General features: G+C 41.8%; 1 long non-coding RNA gene across 1 annotated transcript in view; it reads right to left on the bottom strand.

Moving 5' to 3' along the window:
• The window catches only part of LOC141985870 (uncharacterized), a 22,396-nt gene extending 3,142 nt beyond the window's left edge, over positions 1–19,254 (bottom strand). The window contains exons 1-2 of the long non-coding RNA XR_012639043.1: positions 19,228–19,254; positions 7,679–7,758 (exon numbers count right to left, since the gene is read on the bottom strand). This is a non-coding gene — a long non-coding RNA (uncharacterized LOC141985870). The remainder of the gene's footprint in view (positions 1–7,678; positions 7,759–19,227) is intronic.

Raw genomic sequence — 19,254 nt, 5'->3', positions numbered from 1 at the left:
CAACAGACACAGCACCCAGAGACTCCCCGCCCTTTTGTTGTATTAACAACTGTGATTAAAATAGAGATAGAGGATGGATGTGGATGGATGCTTGGTGTGGATAAGAACTGAATGATCAGGGAGGTGCCAGCCTAAGAATCCAGTGTCCATCGGCTGAAGAAGGCGTCAAGTGGAAATAACCAGAGGACCCCGGAGGGCAGACTGGAATCCACCCAACAGCCTCAAGAATGGGAGAACCAAAGAACAAGATAACATCTAGCAGCACGGAGCCGTCAGGAATGTGCTATCTGCTGATTGATTCAGCAACAGCATGATGAAGCAATTCCCATAGACTGGCATAGGAAGAAATTCCTATAAAAATAGACTCTAAAAAAGTGAGAATTTTGGGGTCTGATTCTGCAAACCAACTTCCAGGAGCATCAGATGAGCATCTGACAAGGCCCTGCTCCCTCCTCATGTCCAGGCCACCTGGCCAGTGGCTTGGCATGAGCAACTCTAAGGCTGGTAACTATAATGACAACCTTGCAGAACCTGTGTGTGTGTGTGTGTGTGTGTGAATGTGTGAATGTGTGAATAAATATGAGATTGAATGGAATGTTATAGCTATAACTAACTGCTTACTATGATAACAACCTTGCAGAACCTGTGTGTGTGTGTATGAATGAGTGAACAAAGATGAGATTGAATGGAATGTAACTAACTGCTTACTATGATTCTTTCTGTATTCACAATAAATGTGGTATTTTGCCTTTTTCCCTTTAATAAGATCCTGCTGGTTTTTAATTTATTGGTACAACACAAGGGTAGGCGGAGGCAGCAGGTACAAACCCCCCTTGCCTGTGATGAGTGGCTTGTACACTGCAGTCCATCCCAGTGAACAGGGGCTAGGTGGTGACTGGCAGTAGCCATATACTGAGTCGAGGTGGGGATAGGGGGTTCCCTGGGGAGGGAGACCCCAAGACTGTGGGGGTACTGCCAGGGGGCAGGACCCAAGGGAAAAGGGCACCAGGGTCCAAGAGGGACATGGGGGCAGCCACAGGCAAGACACCGGCTGACAGAGGGCACTCCGGAGGCTGGTGAGCTAATCCACTGGATGATCAGCAGGAGGTGCTGCCGGGTGAGTCTCAGGCTGCTACAATACTGATCTGATGGCTCAAATAACATGTTGGAATGTTGCCTTCTTGCCCCTACCACACTTCCACCGTAACCTGCTTAGTGATAATGGCTAGGTAGGTAGCTTGTTCATGATTCATTTATACCTCTTGTTCACTTATCTCATTTAAATTGAAATAGCTCAGAAGTCTATTCTGAGAACTACTAAAGCTGATACAAGCCAAACAAAGTCTGTTACAGATTTGATTCAGCCACTGCTGCAGCATCCTAGGAAACCTGTTGCAAAATTGAACTCTTAGAAGAAGGCAATGTCCTCCTTCCTCTTTATCTGTATAAAGGTTCACCTTGAGCTTTGTATTAACTCTGACAGAGAGCATTCATGAATAATCAAGTAGTTACTTAATTACTCTTTCATTAACCTTTAGTCTCAGTTTCCTTCTTCCGGTGTATCTAGAATAATGGATTTTGTGGTCAATTCTGTATAATAATGAAGGCACTCTTTACTGTATTAATACCAGGATTCTACAATGACTACGGAGAATGGATGGGTAATACTAAATGTCTGATGTTCATGACATTCTAGTTCAGATGACTGCACAAAATATCACATGAGGAAACTAATATTCAAGTCTGCAGCTATTAATCTGCAGAAGACCCCAGGGTGAAGAGCTGTTCATGACTCCTATCTCTCTGAATACCCAACAGGTCAACAAGCATAGCTAAAACAGCTTCATCCCATCAACTAAGCTGGTGACATATGAACGACTGTCCTCTCATCCAAATTAAAAAACACAAGTAATGAATAAATTTTGGAATTATTTAATCAAGATAACATCCTAATAATCCCACTTCCCCATCCCCCGAGGAAAAGAACTATTAAACCAATAAATTTAAAGATGGATGAACAAAAATGTTTTGAATAGAAGTGTTCAGTAGTCAGAAACAGCCCACGTAATTATCTGCCACACAGAATTGTTGGGAGGATTAATTAGTTATTGTTTCCAAATCACTTTGAAGGAAGAGGACTAAATTCTGTTCTTAGTTACACCAGTCAATTCCACCAAATTTAGTGGATTTACACTGACATAACAAAGCAAAATTGCATCCTGTAAGCACTAGGTGGTTTGGCACACAATATGGGTGCATGTTCAGATGTTGGTTGTTCTGATTTTGTCTTTCTAGTATTACTAGGAATGTGTTTGTGGTTCAAATAACTAATTTATATAAATTTATCTTACAGTCATATATACTTATAAAACTGAGAAGCATAGCAGTTTCCTTTAACAAGCATCATAGTCAGTTCTGGGATGTGTAACAGAATACACTGCTATACTTACCCCCTACACACTATTGTAATCTTTGAACAAGATATGCATTGTAAAGTATCATTTGAAAACTAATAACTCACTGGCCAATAATGGTGAAATGTATGTAGCAATATTATAAGTAAACTTATAAACATAAGCTGAAATATGACTGAAGTGTGTTTACTAGGCAAGTCTGGTAAGTGGATAAACCTATTTCTCCAACGCAAAGGCCAAGTTGATGCCCAGCCGATGCCATCAAAGCTGAGGGGCCATTCTTTGGCAAGGAAGGGGGCCAGGAACAAACAAACAGATCTGATCTTAGCAAATACAAGCATGAAACCTCTCCTCCACCAGATTATGTCTCCTTGCTCTCAGCTGGAAAGAACTTCATCTAAGGAGTTCCTTCCCCACTCTGAACTCTAGGGTACAGATGTGGGGACCTGCATGAAAACTTCCTAAGCTTACTTTTACCAGCTTAGGTTAAAACTTCCCCAAGGTACAAACTATTTTACCTTTTGCCCTTGGACTTTATCGCTGCCACCACCAAATGTCTAACAGGTATATAATTGGGAAAGAGCCTGTTCGGAAACGTCTTTCCCCCCAAAATCCTCCCAAACCTTACACCCCCTTTCCTGGGGAAGGCTTGATTAAAAATCCTCACCAATTTGCATAGGTGAACACAGACCCAAACCCTTGGATCTTAAGAACAATGAAAAAGCATTCAGATTCTTAAAAGAAGAATTTTAATAGAAGAAAAAGTAAAAGAATCACCTCTGTAAAATCAGGGTGGTAAATATCTAACAGGGTACTTAGATTCAAAGCATAGAGAATCCCTCTAGGCAAAATCTTAAGTTACAAAAAGACACAAAAACAGGAATCTACATTCCATTCAGCACAGCTTATTTTCTCAGCCATTTAAACGAATCAGAATCTAACGCATATCTAGCTAGATTACTTACTAAGTACTAAGACTCCATTCCTGTTCTGTCCCCGGCAAAAGCATCACACAGACAGAGAGAGAGGCTTTGTTTCTCCCTCCCCCCAGCTTTTGAAAGTATCTTGTCTCCTCATTGGTCATTTTGGTCAGGTGCCAGCGAGGTTATCCTAGCTTCTTAACCCTTTACAGGTGAAAGGGTTTTTCCTCTGGCCAGGAGGGATTTTAAAGATGTTTACCCTTCCCTTTATATTTATGACAGGTTCACTCTCAGGAAAACGCATTTTAAAGGGTGACTGAACTTTAAAAGTGAGGGGCAAAAACACTCTAAGCGGTATCTCCTTAACCATCTCTCTTTTTCATCTAAGACGACAAAAGAAACAGCCTATGGATTTTGGGGGCAGATCCTGACTTGACACTTGGTCAGAAATGGTGGTAAGAGCTTCACCTTAAACCAAGTTCAGTTCAAGTAAGTTCAGTACTCAGAATTGTTTTATCTTTCTTTTTCTTATATCCATTTCTGAATTTAATGTCTTAATATCTGTAGAGTGCTCACTTAAAATCTCTCTTTGTAGTTAAATACTTTTTTTCTTCTTTAATGAAAATTAAGCCAGTGTGGGTAAACTCCATTTAAGGTGGCAAGTTGTTGTATATTGTTCTCTTACAAGGACAAAGGACCTTTAATATCTGAACTCTCCAGGAGAGGGTTGGACAGTGCAGTACAGAATATGCAGTTTGATGCAGGGAATCCAGAACTGGGAGTATATCTGGGTCACCCTGAATGTGGTAACCAAGGCTGCTGGACACCAGAGTATGGCTGACTGGCTGCTGGGGTCAAAATTGCTGTACCAGGATTGTGGCTATATACAGACATTCAGAGTTTGACCTACATGCTGTTTGGCTATTTGTGAGGAGCCCCGGTTGGGATCCACAACAGTGAAGCATTGTGAGGCACTCAAGGCTGCAGGACAGGGGTGACAGCCCCTAAGTAGTCTGGATTGCATCCCGAAATGTCAGTGGCATAGTCAGCAAGATTTATACACAACTTGCTGTTTTAAATGAGATTTACCCTTTAAATACTAGGGTAAGAGTTTTAAGTGAGTCTTAGGTGTGGTGGCTGGGAATAGTCAAAGAAAGTTTACTGTTTTTTGTTTGCTTATTTCAGATAAAGGAAATAGAAACAGTAAAGTACAAACATGAGGACTAGTGAAGCATCTATAAAGCCAGAGCTGGCCAGGCTGAAGAAAGAACAGAGAGACAAGGAGAGTGAACACCAAAAGTGGCAAGCAGACATGAGAGCCCAGGAGAGGGAAGCAGAAAGGCAGCATCTGAAAGATGAACACTGGCAAGGCATGGAGCTGAAAGACAAAGAAGCCCTAGAGAAGGAGAGACAGTATAATCTGGACATGATGGCAAAGCATGGACAGATCCAACAGTCTCTGGTCACTCCCTTCATCCAAGCACCCAAAATGTCATAGTGTGCAATTCTAGACAGCATACAATTCATTTTAAAGAAACTTTTGGCTTGTCTATTCATGGAATTATTTAGGAACAGCTGTTCCTGAATAACTACATATGGATACACTCTTATTCTGGAATGAGAGTGACTTGTTCCTGTTTACCTTAATCAACTTTGGGGTATATAGTTGTTCCTGAATAACTCCATATGTAGACAAGGCCTTAGATTTATATAAAGAGCAGGTTTTTTTATTTTGAAAGTGCTGCACAAACAATTAATTAATCTCACAACGCCTCTATGAGTTAGTTTTCTTTTTTCCATTTTAAGGATAGATAATTCAAGGCTAAGTGTCTTGTTGAATACCACAAACAAATCAGTGGGAGAGCCAGGATCACAACTCAGGAGTTCTTGGCTTCTAGTGCTCAGTAGACCTGGCTTCCCCACTCTAATGCATTTGCCTATAAAATGGTGAATATAATGAAGGAAGAAATAGCATGCATGAACTTTCAGGAATCCTGATTGTTACAGGTGGTAAAGGTGTGCTTGAATTGCTAATACATGCCTAAATACTCTGATTCAATCAAACAACATGCTCATTCTGTGTATTCTGTGAATTAATGTTGTATTGTAACAGAAACAAGTTGGTGGAGAATAAAGATGAACTCTGAAGGATTCAGACTTACTTTTAAAACTTCAGAGATCATTAAGAAACCCAATATATTTTTTAAAATACAGAATGACAGAAATGCAGAGATGACTGAGATTAGGGGGACCAGACAGCAAGTGTAAAAAATCGGGCCGGGAGGGGCAATAGGAGCCTAGATAAGAGACCCAAAAATCAGGACTGTCCCTAGAAAATCGGGACATCTGGTCACCCGGGAGATTCCCAAAGGGTTTCAGAGTAACAGCCGTGTTAGTCTGTATTCGCAAAAAGAAAAGGAGTACTTGTGGCACCTTAGCGACTAACCAATTTATTTGAGCATAAGCTTTCGTGAGCGACAGCTCACTTCATCGGATGCATACTGTGGAAAGTGTAGAAGATCTTTTTATACACACAAAGCATGAAAAAATACCTCCCCCCACCCCACTCTCCTGCTGGTAATAGCTTATCTAAAGTGATCACTCTCCTTACAATGTGTATGATAATCAAGGTGGGCCATTTCCAGCACAAATCCAGGGTTTAACAAGATCGTGTGAGGAGGGGCGGGGGGGGGGGGTAGGAAAAAACAAGGGGAAATAGGTTACCTTGCATAATGATTTAGCCACTCCCAGTCTCTATTCAAGCCTCAGTTAATTGTATCCAATTTGCAAATGAATTCCAATTCAACAGTTTCTCGCTGGAGTCTGGATTTGAAGTTTTTCTGTTATAATATCGCAACCTTCATGTCTGTAATCGCGTGACCAGAGAGCTTGAAGTGTTCTCCGACTGGTTTATGAATGTTATAATTCTTGACATCTGATTTGTGTCCATTTATTCTTTTACATAGATGTAAATTACATTGTAAGGAGAGTGGTCAGTTTGGATGAGCTATTGCCAGCAGGAGAGTGAGTCTGTGTGTGTGGTTTTTGGAGGGGGGTGGCGGGGGGTGAGAAAACCTGGATTTGTGCTGGAAATGGCCCACCTTGATTATCACACACATTGTAAAGAGAGTGGTCACTTTGGATGGGCTATTACCAGCAGGAGAGTGAGTTTGTGGGGGGGGGGGGCGGAGGGTGAGAGAACCTGGATTTGTGCTGGAAATGGCCCAACTTGATGATCACTTTAGATAAGCTATTACCAGCAGGAGAGTGGGGTGGGAGGAGGTATTGTTTCATGGTCTCTGTGTATATAATGTCTTCTGCAGTTTCCACAGTATGCATCCGATGAAGTGATCTGTAGCTCACGAAAGCTCATGCTCAAATAAATTGGTTAGTCTCTAAGGTGCCACAAGTACTCCTTTTCTTTTCACTTATTTTTAGTGGTCCTAACCAACTTATGATTCTGCTGTGGCTACCTTAATAGCTATCTGTCATTAAGGGCCCTATCCAACTCGAGTTGAAATCAGTGGAAAGATTCCTGCAGGCCTCAAAGGAAATGTTTTTGGGCCCATCAAGCTCATATTGGTGAAAGGGTAGAAACGGTGGTAAAGAAAGTTATTACTACAGAATACAGAGAAGAGAAGAGAGGAGCAAGGAAGAAAATAGAAATAAAACTTTGTGTAACCTCTGTTATTTCTCATCTTCTATATTTATTTAGATCTATCCTAAGCAACATTATAATAACTAAAATATCCAATACCAAACCAAAATTGATAGTACATATTAAGCTACCCCTACAATATCATGACAATAGCACCCACCATCATAATAATAATGTTAACAACATCACATCTGACCACTCAATAGGCCTCCACCTACCCAAATGCCTGAGGGAAAAAAGGTAAGGTTTGTAACCTTCCAGGAAGATCTAGGTTGTAGCAAATTCCAAAACTGAGGATGCTAATTGTAACTATGGCAATGTTCCACAGGCACAAGGAAAGAGAGGGGGAGATTCAGGTAATGATCTCAAAATAGGGCTCACTTTACACTCTACCCCAGGACTGTATACAGTGTTCAAGCTGTAGCTCCACGTGCAGTACATTACCGCAGTCTAGTGCAGAGATGACTGCAGCAAGGTTTACATCTGACAAAAAAAGTTGCACTATTCTATGAATCTCTGTTACAATAACAGGTGCGCTTCCTCAGTCACGTAAACCAACATAATCTTTGGGAGCTTTTCGGATTGTTCCTCCAAACCCACCAGCATTATTAAAATCTCAAGCAGTTAAATCTCATCCAAGTTCCAGCCTCATTCAGATACTTGAGCATTCATTCTGCCAAACTCACCTGATTCCACTTAGTAATTTCGTCCTCATTGAATAGAAGGGGAAACAAACGGTTGCTTAAAACCACCCTCTTGGACATCTCTAAAAGACAAGAGTGGAACAATTCAATAGTGACTCCATCTACACCTGGTGGCACTGCGGATATGTCAACAGCATTGTATGATCAACAGCACCAGAGGCAGCTGACAAATCCAAAAGAGTATATTCAGTTTGAACAAACACATGGAAATATATTGCTCTTGGCACATCACCACCCATTAAGTTACAAAAACAATCCTAGCTTTATTATTATTAATTATTATTATTGTTGTTGTTGTTTGTTTTAAGTAGTATCTTAAGGCCCTAAATGGGATCAGGGCCTCATTGTGCTAGGCACTGTACAGACAGAGTGAGAAAACACCTTTGCCTTGAAGAGCTTATAATTTAAATATACAAGAGAATGCAGGGCTGGTGCAAGGATGTTTTGCACCCTAGGCAAAACTTCCACCTTGCACCCCACCTCCGCCCTGAAGCGCCCCCCCGGGCAGCTCCCCTCTGCCCTGAGGCGCCCCCCCTGCGGCAGCTCCCCACCATCCCCTCTCCCCTCAGGGAGCCGTGCGGCAACTCCCCTCCCCAGGTCACCTCTGCTCTGCCTCCTCCCCGAGCACACCACCGCTTCTCCCGCCTCCCAGGCTTGCGGCGCCAATCAGCTGTTTGGCACGCAAGCCTGGGAGGGAGAGAAGCAGAGCGGGGCGGTGAGCTCAGAGGAGGAGGTGGAGCAGAGGTGAGCTGGGGCGGGGAGCGGTTCCCCTGTGCGCCTCCCCCCACCCCCGTTACTTGCTGCAGGCGGCCCTCCCTGTGCCCCTCTGCCCCAGCTCACCTCCACTCCACCACCTCCCCAGAGCACACTTTTGGCTGCCCCAACTACTTGGCGCCCTAGGCGACCACCTAGTTTGCCTAGTGGTTGCACCGGCCCTGAAAGAATGTGATAGTTGGCAAATGTTTAGTTAATTCTATGATTTTTTCTGGAGGGGGAAGTTTTATTCATTTCTATTACTGAGGGAGTTTTGTTGGGCTGGGGTGATCAGCTGAATGGAAAAAACAAAAGGAAGGGGGGAGACATTGAAGGGATAGACATAAGAGGGATATTGAGCGTAGAAGAGAGAAAGAAGGGAAAAGCAGAGGATGGAGGGCATTAGAAGTTATGTTGAGCTGAAGAGACTGCTAAGGGTAGATGTTTGAAAAAACCCACCAATCAGCATATGGGAAAGAATATTTGGCGTAAACTTTATCCATCCATGCTAAACGACAGTTGTAGATATTAGAACATTAAAGGAGAGTCAGATTTTTAATTTTTGTGGAGAAAGAATTAGAAGGATTTGGTGACCTCCTAATAATGGAGAAGAGTAGTTCTGTCAACACTAACAGGAAAAACAGAAGAGAGCTTAGGAGAGGAAATGATGAGGTCAGATTTTGTCATGTTAGGCTTGAGTGAATGACGGGCCTTTGAGGATGGGGCAGTAAGATGTGCAGAAGCAGATTTGTGAGACACCAGCGCAGCATGGAGATGAGAGCTGAATCCTTGTGAGCAGTGGAAGCCACGCAGAGATAAAGTGTAAAGGAGAAGAAAGGGAGACTGGCAGCCCGAGGAGAGAGAAGGAGGAAGTGCACATACTATAGTTTTGTTATCATGTGATCAGGCAATTAATAAAGTGCACAGTGTATGCCTCTTGTTCTGAAAAAGGTAAGATTAGATCTGGTTGGAAAATGGGGACAGTTTAACAAAAATTAATCAAAATAATTCATTTTCAGCAGAATTCCAACTTTGTGTTATAACCCCCAAAACTAAAATTTTGGGGGTTTTCTTTGTTCAACGTAAAGTCATATTTTTTTACATAAGGCAGACACTCCAGCAGAAAATTTCGTTTGGCCAAAACACAATTTTCTAACCAAAATCAGTTTTGACCTAAAATTTTTGACCAAACCTATGTAAGATAAACAGCTGACCAGAAGAATTGTTGTCTAATGGACAGAGCAGGAGATTGAGTCATTACTCCTGCTTTCTCTTCCTGGATTCTCCACCAAGCAGCTATATAACGTTGGACAAGTCATATAACCTCTGAGTAGCTCAGCTGACCTACCTGTAATGTATTATTAGGTTATTTGTAAAGCGCTCTGTCATAACCATACAGCTAAGGGTAGCCTAGAATTCCTCCTTACCTGTAAGGGGTTAAGAAGCTCAAATAACCTGGTTGGCACCTGACTAAAAGGACCAATGCGGAAAGAAGATACTTTCAAATCTTGGGGGATGGGGGAAGGCTTTGTTTTGTGTGTTCTCTTGGGAAGCAAAGAAGCATCAGGTCAGAAAACTCCTTATAAACCATCCTAAAAGTCTCTCATATTACAAAAATTGTAAGTAAAAGCCCGGCAAGGCATGTTAGATTATCTTTTGGTTTGCTTGTGAATTTTTCCTTTGCTGGAGGGAGGTTTATTCCTGTTTTTTGTAACTTTGAAACTAAGCCTAGAGGAAGTTCTGCTGTGTTTTTGAATCTTTTGTTACCCTGTAAAGCTATTTTCCATCCTGATTTTACAGAGGTGATTTTTACCTTTTTTCTTTTTAAATAAAATCCTTCTTTTAAGAACCTGACTGATTTCTCTATTGTCCTAAGACCCAGGGGTCTGGGTCTGTGATCACTTGGTAACCAATTGTTAGGATATTATTCTCAAGCCTCCCCAGGAAAGGGGGTGTAAGGGTTTGGGGGGATATTTTGGGGGAATAGGAACTCCTAGTGGTCCTTTCCCTGATTCTTTGTTAAATCACTTGGTGGTGGAAGTGTACCCTCCAAGGGCAAAGAATTTTTGCCTTGGGGAAGTTTTAACCTAAGCTGGTAGAAATAAGCTTAGGGGGTCTTTCATGCAGGTCCCCACATCTGTACCCTAGAGTTCAGAGAGGGGAGGGAACCCTGACACACTCAGATCCTCATATGAAAGCATGATGGACAAATCTTTAAACTCCTACTCTGAGAAAAGTATCAGAGAGAGCTTTTCCTGAAAGGGTCTCAGTGAAAACTGAATAAGAACTTCATAATTTGGCCTTATAATTCTAAATTATTACCTTTTTTGGATTCAGGCAGCCATTAGAATTTTCCTGGTGAAAAAAATTACATAACTAAAGGCCAAAGAGGAATATCCTGTATGGTTAAATTTATACATGCTGTTCAAAAAGGATGATCTTCCAGCAATCAATGTTGAAACATCACAGAAACATGGTTTTCATTTTACCTTTTAAATAAGGATCAAATGGCAGCAGGAAGGAATGTGACATTTCAGGTTTTGGAGCATCTAGATGTAACCATAGAAGCAATGGTGCTTCTTCTGCTATTATTTCTGCAGCAAGATTTCTCATTTGCTTCCAGTTCCAGATTAGTTTCAACCCTCTCCCCACTCCTTCCCTCCTCCTAGCAAGAAGTGAAGATATCTGATAAGTGATAATACCTGGTTTAAAGATGTGTCATTCATTTCAGAGTGACTAGCTGAAGAAGATAATGCTTGTGAACAAACTGGCTATCAGATTTCCAATAAGTGAAGGTCAGGCCAGCATCCCTTTGTACCTAGGTGCTGTGCAAACTTAGTGACAGTTTGAACAAGGATGCTGTTTCAAAATAAACCAGTCTAGTGGATTAGCTAATGTAAATATTTTGAATAAACTGGTCTATGAGTCAAAAGAAGCAACTTTGATTAGAAGGATGTTTTAGTGTGGAGGGAAAATATTCATTCTCCCCAATTAAACATTGTATATCTATTTTCTGCACTGTCCTTCCATTTTTGCCAAAGGACTTTTGATTTTTTTGTCATCATTCTAGAGGTTTCTCAAGAGGAAACATGAATCTCTTTTCTTAAAATATAGTGAAGGAATACACAACAAGAAAGATTGCTTTCCGGTTCTGAGCAGAAACTGTATTTATTTTTCTCTGAGGCAGAAACCTTGTAGCACACTCAAATCCACACTGCAGTTAGGGCTTCATGTGCAGCTGCTTCTTTCAGCTTTAATTTAATTTATTTTTGGTTAGAACAGACACTCCACAGATATAACCCCAAAATGCCATCTTTAATTATTCTCGATTTAAACTTTTTCCTCTGTGGATGTCCAGTTTAAAATCAGCACCTTTTGCATATTTGGAACAGTCATGAATTTTCCTCCCCTCTTTCCTCTCTCTGTTTTTCCTCCATTCCCAGAATCCCTGGTAGCTTTGGTAAGAGCTGACACACTGAAAATTAATTATCTTTCAGTCATAGTCTGCATGAGGAATTAAGACATCAGTTGTGGGCTGGAAATCCAGCACTTGCCAAACCATCAATTTGTGCCCAAGCTCTTGACCTAGCTGTAGTGCATAAAGATTAGACATGATATTTGTTAGTGTTTTAGTCACACTGATTGACAGCTATGACTTTTGCACATGAATTGTGTTTGGGTACTCATACATACAGAACAATTACTTTGACATTCTCATTAACTGGTTTAATTTTAAAATGTTGCTTTGCTAAAAAAATAAAGCCTCTTGTGTATTGTAATTTCTCTTCTCTGTCACTCAGAGTGTCAAATGTATTTTTTTTCCCCCTTAGCACCCTATTCTCTCCAATTGCATGATTAAGCTTCTTTTAGGGAATTAAACCTTTTACTTTACTGCACTTAATTCTACCGGCTCATGGTGGCTGCTGACGACTGTCATTCCTGAGACTATAAAGAGGCATAGCCCCAAGACATCCTATAACAAGAGAAAACAAATGGGACACCACAGATAGCAGAAAGTACACTTTCCACTCATAAAACTGAAGATGAACAGGAGTCACGCTTAGCTGTGGCAGCAGAGGAAGGATATATAGGAGGTATTGAAGAGATGTGTTGTACTTAGTTTTAACAGCCTCCCACTTGACACATACACTGAAATTGTTCCAGTGCTAACATGTCGCATTACTCCTGCCCTGGTAAACCCCAGGGCAACACTATAATCTGAAATCCAAATTCAGCTTTATTCAGTAGTTCAAGTATCCCATTTCCTCTCATCCAACAAAAGAAGGCACAAGCAAGATCTTATTTTAAGCTAAGTATTGAATGACATAGACTCCCAAGAGCGGAACACCATGGTACAATGAGAATCATTACATGGAATAGAGGGCAACTCCTTGAGGTGAAATTCTGGCTCCAATGAAATCAGTGGAAGTTTTATCACTGATTTCAATGGTGCCAAAATTTCAGCCCAGATATCTCACCATTGGGGAACAGTCCAAGAAGTTACAAAACAACCTTACAAATATAGGTTGATCCTAGTCGCTGGTAACTGGGCAGAAATACACATTGCTTGAAACACAGACGAAAGGACGACGTAAAAATGTTCCACCATATCTGTGTCCTGAACACCCCCATAGGTATGATTAGCTGGTAGGTTGTGACAAACTTGGTTGACATACACTCTGTGTAAAATGTATTCCTGTGTGGAAAGCCAACACAAAGCCTATTAAGTGAGATTTTTAATTGTCTCATAAGCCTCCTTCTATCTGTCTGTATGAGGTGAATTTCACCCTTTCAGTCTAATGATGATGGGCACATTCTGGAATACAGCATGGTTCCATATAGACTTTTGCAGTCTTCTTTGGAAGATGCATTGGGTGCAGGACCTTATACCTAAGTACACATCATTTGCTACAACTCTGCTTTCAGCCTTAGGCTCTTATATGTCTTTGTACAATGTACCTTCTGGTGATTATGACGATATAGTGTTTGTACACTTCTGCGGGCAAAGTTTGTTATCCTGCTGCTGGTTTCTTCTTAGATAACGCTGCAGATTTTTCAGCTTGCTAGCTCTTCCTCATGTATTAGCGTCATCAAACCCTGACTTAGTATTAAAGGGATGTTTTCTTAGGATCGTTCATGTTTGGCCTGATTTTGAAATAAAACCAGCTGATGCAGCAGCTTGTTTTTTTCACTATCCAGAGATGAGATTTGGCTTTTTAGCTATTATTTTACAAGTGCCATAATAAAAAAAAAAGTCATGTTATCTATTTGGCTGTCACACAGCCATGGGGAAGCATTAACACAGTGGCCAGTGCCCCCTCTACCTAGCAAAACCACAAAATACAGTTGGGCTGCCATAAAACATTTGCTAACAAGCTTTTTCTCAGTCTTTTCAGGTTTACGATACAGAGTGAATCCAGTAATGAAAATGAAAAAGCTCATATAACAGCAGTCTTGGAAGGCAATGAAATCCTGAAGATACCCAATGCCTCATTAGGTGTTTCTTTAAAAGTAATATGTAGAGGACACTTAATTATAGAAAAGATTCAATACATATTTCTCACAAAATCAGTGTTCAGCAAAAGCTGATTCCCAATAAGCCCTGTTTCTGTAGGCTCAGTAAAAGTTATATGACTGCCTGCTAGGGAAATTCTTAATCAAATCTATGACATATAGTAAATAATTCAGAGAGCTTTCTGTAAATTTTTCAAAAACGGGATGCTACAGTAAACTTACGATTGTGGTTCTGCAGTGTGGTCAACTCTTTCTTCCATGACTGCTGAGTCCAGGCCAGGACTTCTGCTGAAGGATTTGGGGTGTGACACTAGGCAGCATAGGTTGTGTTTTATAAGTCAGGAAACTAATAAGAGCCAGAAAGAACTATGGGTCTGTCCATACTCCGAGTAAACAAGACCCTCTGTATTAATTATGGGACAAATGAGTCTCGTCTCATCTCTACCATGAGCGACACTACAGGTTCCTCTAATAAACTGAAATCTTCAAAAGTGATTTTCTGTTATCCTGGTAATATTTGCTAAGGAAATATTTGCTAAGGTCATGGGCACTCTTTTATGTGTGTGGGTGCGGGTGGGGGGTATGCATATACCACAGTAATGAAGGCCTTATAAGTACTTGCATAGGTAGAGACACTTACTGCATTTCCGACATGTCCTGTTGCTCAGGACCTTTGTATGTTAGCTCTCAGCCCAACCCAATTAAATGCTTTAACACTGTACACTAACTAACATTTAGATCAATACCACCGAACAACTGGTTAATACCTAGAGGTTGGACGATAACATTGAAGGGGATGTTGTGGCAGGGAGGAAACCTAACTGCAGGCCTGAGACTGGGACTTCTGAGAGAGCTTACCCTCTTGCGGGTACCTCCTCAATTCTATAAACTGCACTCTCTCATCATAACTTGCCTCTCCCTTCTACCACTTCCTGTTGCCTCCCTCAGGCTGGGAACCAGAATGGGGAAAGTGGCACACAACAGAAACTGAAACTGGGATTGAAGAGCTACTAGCATTGATCTCAGAGCAGTCCTGTGGAGAAAGGTCAGCTAGCAGATAAGGTTAAAATTTCCTGCCGGGAGGAGAAGGACCTTTTCCATTGCTCATGAAGGTGTGTGGGTGGCTAGTGAGAGGACTGCATTTCATGATGATGGAATATGGAGCCTTTCATTTTAGGTCACTGATTCATATCCAGCCCTGTTTGGCAGTAGCCAATAGTCATTACTAGCTGGTAGCTAAATGAATTGGTCCTCTGTCTGATTCCTAGTGAAAACTAGTGATTTTTACAAATAAAACCACATTGTATGAGGTGACACCTCAATAGAGTGGCCAAGGACTAAATAGACATTGATAATAAATCACCATCTCTCCTGTAGAGGTGGTCCCTGCAGTAGGAATTTGAAGCATGGTAGTGGGAAATCTTGCCCTGCTGCTTTTCATATTCTATCTGTTGTGCTGGTAAATAAAGGCTGTCAGTCTCCAGGGCTGCCAGTTTGGCACCTTTCATAGATTTTAAGCACATAAGAGACCATTATGATCATCTAGTCCGACCTCCTGCATAACACAAGTCAGTAGATCATCCAATAATTTCTGCATCAGTGTGACAGCTGCTGTTTGAGCTCAAGCATCTTTTAGTGGACGAGAAGCCAGATGAGAGTCAACAGTGTGCCCTTGTTGCCAAGAAGGCCAATGGCATTTTGGGATGTATAAGTAGGGGCATTGTCAGCAGATCGAGGGACGTGATCATTCCCCTCTATTTGACACCAGTGAGGTCTCATCTGGAGTAGTGTGTCCAGTTTTGGGCCCCACACTACAAGAAGGATGTGGAAAAATTGGAAAGAGTCCAGCGGAGGGCAACAAAAATGATTAGGGGACTGGAACACATGAGTTATGAGGAGAGGCTGAGGGAACTGGGGATGTTTAGTCTATGGAAGAGAAGAATGAGGGGGGATTTGATAGCTGCTTTCAACTACCTGAAAGGGAGTTCCAAAGAGGATGGCTCTAGACTGTTCTCAGTGGTAGCAGATGACAGAACAAGGAGTAATGGTCTCAAGTTGCAATGGGGGAGATTTAGGTTGGATATTAGGAAAAACTTTTTCACTAGGAGGGTGGTGAAACAGTGGAATGCGTTACCTAGGGAGGTGGTGGAATCTCCTTCCTTAGAAGTTTTTAAGGTCAGGCTTGACAAAGCCCTGGCTGGGATGATTTAATTGGGGATCGGTCCAGCTTTGAGCAGGGGGTTGGACTAGATGACCTCCTGAGGTCCCTTCCAACCCTGATATTCTATGATTCTCTGAGAAAGACAGACCATCTTAAAGACTGAAAGTGATGGAGAATCCACCACATCCCTGGTAAACTGTTCCAATGCTTAATTATGCTCATTGTTAACAATCTGCACCACACTTATAGTCTGAATTTGACTAGCTTCATCCCCAACCACTAGATTTCATTATGCCTTTTTCTGCTACATTAAAGAGCCATTTACTATCAGAAATCTCTTCCTCACATAGGTATTTGTAGACTGTGATCAAGTTTTTACTTAATCTTAAACTAAATAGATTGAGTTTCTAATGTCTCACATTATAAGGCAAGTTTTCTCGATCTCAAATATTCGTATTGCTCTTTTCCAACCCTTTCCAATTTTTCAACATCCATTTTGAAGTGTGGACACTGGAACAAGACCCAGTATTCCAGCGGTGGTGTCACTAATGCCACATACAGAGGTGATACAAACTTCCTTACTACTACTTGATATTTCTTGCTTATGCATCCAAGGATTGCATGCCCTCTTCAGCTACAGCATTGCACAGAGAGCTCATATTCAGTTGGTTATCTAACATGACCCTAAACTCCTTTTTAGGGTCACTGAATTCCAGGATACTGTATCCCATCTTGAATGACCTACACTCTTTGTTCATAAATATATTACATGGCATTTAGAATCATTAAAACACATATTGCTAAATGAGCCCCCCTTACAAGCAATCCAGACTGTAAATCCAGACCTTATTATTACTGGTCATTATTTGCCAATGCACCATTTTTTTTGTCATCTGCAAAATTTACCAGTAATTATTTTATATTTTTTTCCAGATCATTGATAAAGATATTGAATAGCATTGAGACAAGAACAGAACCCTGTGAGACCCCACTAGAAACACTCCAGTATGGTGATGATTCCCCATTTAAAATTATTTTTTAGATGTATTGGTCAGCCAGTTTTTAATCCATTTAATATGGGTTATATTGTTTTTATATGGTGTTAACTTTAAAAACAAATCACTGGCATAGAATCATAGAAGATCAGGGTTGGAAGAGACCTCAGGAGATCATCTAGTCCACCCCCATGCTCAAAGCAGGATCAACCCCAACTAAATCATCCCAATCAAGGCTTTCTCAAGCTGGGTCTTAAAAACCATTAAGGATGGAGATTCCACCACCTCCCTAGGTAACCCATTCCAGTGTTTCACCAACCTCCTAGTGAAAAAGTTTTTCCTAATATCCAACCTAGATCTCCCCCACTGAAACTTGAGACCATTGCTCCTTATTCTGTCATCTGTCACCACTGAGAACAGTCTAGCTCCATCCTCTTTGGAATCCCTCTTTCAGGTAGTTGAAGGCTGCTATCAAATCCCCCCTCACTCTTCTCGTCCACAGACTAAATAAGCCCAGTTCCCTGAGTTTCTCCTCATAAGTCATGTGCTCCAGCCCCCTTGTTACCCGGGGTTCTTTCAACCCAAAGCTCTCGGTAACTTTTACTCTATGAGAGGTGGTGTCAGGAAATAAATCAGGGGAGACACGGCCATCCGACTGATAGATGGCTGGCACAGATAGGACAACACAAGCGTGCTTTCACTTAAAGCTGCACTTTACTTAGTCTCAAGCACTTACACACATGTCTGCAACAGGTTAGTAAAACACCCCCAACCCTCGATAATTACCAAAGCTGAGCATGGCTCTCGAGTGGCACAGCAGCAGCCCATCTGCTGCCAGGGACTGCAAGATGTATCGAGAGGGAGAGTCCAGAAAAGTCCAACTACCTCAAACTTTCCCCCCTTATTTGTACATTAGTAATAGAATGACATGTCCCTTAAAGAAAACTTGTTAAGCAAGGAGTTCCAATGGTCAAGCAAGAGGTTCCTTCTGATTATTGATTAACCAGATGTGGGTTTTTCCCAGAGTTTGCAGCCTTGAGATCCTGTTAGACACATTCCTGAGGAAACATCCTGCTCTTCTAAGATGCACGTATCAGCAACTTCAACACAATTCTTATGAGGAAGGACGCAGGGTTAAGCTGCCCTATCTGTGGCACCCAAAACCCCCTCCCCTCCTGCCTTGGTCAAGTTGAGGCTGCGGCATGGCCAATTTACAGCGTGCTGACTTAGCTGCTTTTAGCAATAAGCAATGGTTGGTTTCAGGCACTTTACTGGTTTGCTGACATCTCCCTGTACACCCTAATCATTTTTGTTGCCCTCCGCTGGACTCTGTCAAATTTGCCTACTTCCTTTCTGTAGCGGGGGCCCAAAACTAGATGCAATACTCCAGATGTGGCCTCACCAGTGCCGAATAGAGGGGAATAATCACTTCCCTCAATTTGTTGGCAATACTCCTACTAATGCTGCCCAATATGCCGTTAGACTTCTTGGCAACAAGGGGACACTGTTGACTCATATCCAGCTTCTCATCCACTGTAATCCCCAGGTCCTTTTCTGCAGAACTGCCGCTTAGCCAGTTGGTCCCCAGCCTGTAGCAGTGCATGGGATACTTCCATCCTAAGTGCAGGACTCTGCACTTGTCCTTGTTGAACCTCATCAGATTTCTTTTGGCCCAATCCTCCAATTTGTCTAGGTTACTTTGGACCCTATCTCTACCCTCCAGAGTATCTACCTCTCCCCGCAGCGTAGTGTCATCTGCAAACTTGCTGAGGATGCAATTCATCCCATCATCCAGATCATTAATGAAGATGTTGAACAAAACCGGCTCCAGGACCGATCCCAGGGCATTCCACTTGATAACGGCTGCCAACTAGACATCGAGCTATTGATCACTACCCGTTGAGCCCCACTATCTAGCTAGCTGTCTATCCACCTTATCGTCCTTTCACCCAATCCATACTTCTTAAACTTGCTGGCAAGAATACAGTGGGAGACCGTATCAAAAGCTTTGCTGAAGTCAAGGTATATCACATCCACCGCTTTCCCCATATCCACAGAGCCAGTTATCTCATCATAGAAGGCAATCAGGTGTGTCAGTCATGACTTACCCTTGGTGAATCCATGTTGACTTTTCC

The sequence above is a fragment of the Natator depressus genome, chromosome 4, assembly GCF_965152275.1.
Source record: "Natator depressus isolate rNatDep1 chromosome 4, rNatDep2.hap1, whole genome shotgun sequence".
NCBI lineage: Eukaryota > Metazoa > Chordata > Testudines > Cheloniidae > Natator > Natator depressus.
Note: the sequence above shows the minus strand (reverse complement) of the source record. Positions and strands in the feature narration are given on the sequence as shown.